Raw genomic sequence first — 2,133 nt, 5'->3', positions numbered from 1 at the left:
CTTTTTTTGTGTCATGCTTCCTCTTGCAAGGGCAAAACATTATCCCAACCCATGCTTAAGCAATTAGTCATAACCATCTGGGGAACATTCTTGTTAATAAACTCCTTGAATTTTGCAATGACTTAATTAAAAATAAACTCCCAAAAAGCCACATCAAGGAAGGCTCATTCTTCAATGGCCTCTATTAAATTTTCCTCAAGATGCATAATCAACCCAAATTGAATTTTAGCACCTTTGCCAATGCCAAGGCAAAAACCATGATCACCTACATTGCTTGTTGTCACTCATTATTGCTCACACAATGCACCTCCTGCAATTGCCCAAAGCACCCAATGCACCTCCCACGATTGCCCAACACACTCAACACACCTCCTATGATTGTTTGTATGCAAAGAGGAAGAGAGAAGTGTTTCCTTGATCGAGTTGCTAAAAGTGTGACCAAGAAACCCAAGCATTATTGTTGCTTTCAAAACCCTAATGAAATGAAACAAAAAGAAACTGTATTAGATTGCATTCTTGTACTTGCATGACATCATTGTGGTTGTGTCAAAAGGGTGCATACATATTATTAAAAGGCAATACATATGTTGTATACACTTTGTATGCCCCATGCACAAAATGTGAGAGCTGCAATGAAATTGTCTCTTTCAGGGGCTTTGTTAAGGAAAGAAATGGAGGTAAATAGTAATATTTGGGCTTATAGTTTATTTAATGGTCCAATTTCAATGGAAAATTGTCAAGTATTTATAGTTCATGTTCTCTTTATCTTTAGTTTTTGGTACTTCACACTTTATTAGTTTTTGGTACTTCATCTTTATAGGATGATGATCCTTGCTCTCTCTCTCTCTAAATGGATAATTTACTAGAGACTTTAATAATGACTTGTGAATCCATTTTCAACTAACATGAGAAGCTAAAATAGCAAGGAAAGAACACTCTTTAGTTTCACATAAAGAATCAAAAATTATTTCAAACTGGATTTTTATAATTTTATTTTCCATTTTTTCCCTAAGTCTATGAGCATAAAGCACTTGCCATATATATACTTCTTATTAAAAATAATTTATTTATATATTGTATTTATTAAAGTAAGAATTGTTATTCAATTATATTTATTTATAAAGTTCAATTTTCATTATTTTATTCCTATTTCTGCTCACACTTTAATTCAATGCAGCTTTATTTCCAAAATTTGTGTTAAAATGTTTAATTTTTTATTTTATAAAGTTGATTTGAATGTCTTCATATAATTAAAATTATCATTAAAATATTTAACTTCATTTTTATGTAATAGAAAAAATATCAAATAATTTTTAGATTAAAGATTTATAGAGCTATAAGTTCACCTTTGTTTATGGAAGTTCCAAGGTGGGAAAAATTCTTTTTCCCATCTTTCTTTCATTTTGTTCATGTAAGCTATTGTTGTGATAATACTTATTCAATATTATTTTAAAAATAGAATTTAAGTCATTTTTAGTGAGAATTTTGCAAAACACTCCTCTAGAATTTGAAATGATAACATACTCAATTGTTATCCTATAACTCATCTCTTAGTTTTCTAATAATTTCCACTCTGATATGTTATCATTCTTTCTAAAAGATCCTTATATTTTTTGTACTTATGAAATCTATAAAGGATGAGATAAAGAAAATAAATATAAAAAAAATAAAAAATCTATACCAAAAGATTGTTATTTTTGCTACTAATTTGTTTCCCTTATTTAATTTCTACAATCGATAGACTTGAATTTTGAAAGGTAAAGATTTTTTTCTTCTTTTGTGGTGCTTATGGCTTTCAAACCTTCTAACTACCCTGATTTTATTTGACAATACAGTTATATAACCAATTTATTTTAGTTTTTTATTTAATTTAATTAAATACAATTTTTACTTAATTATATGAAAAGAAGTAAAATATTTTAGATTATTTTAGTTGAGGGGTGTTGAAGAGTTGAGTAAGGGTATTTTATAAATTTCAAAACTTCACAGAGGCAAAGTTATAATTTTAAAAATTTTTAGAATAAATTTTTTTTCAAAGTTTGAGAGAGTTTTATAAATAAAATAAAATATAGTTTTCTTTATTAATACTTAACTTAAAAAATATTTACAAAATACATATCTTAAGTTAGTTTA

The sequence above is a fragment of the Selaginella moellendorffii genome, unplaced genomic scaffold, assembly GCF_000143415.4.
Source record: "Selaginella moellendorffii unplaced genomic scaffold, v1.0 SELMOscaffold_40, whole genome shotgun sequence".
Lineage (NCBI taxonomy): Eukaryota > Viridiplantae > Streptophyta > Lycopodiopsida > Selaginellales > Selaginellaceae > Selaginella > Selaginella moellendorffii.
The sequence above is the reverse complement of the archived record's forward strand: the minus strand, read 5'-3'. Positions refer to the sequence as shown.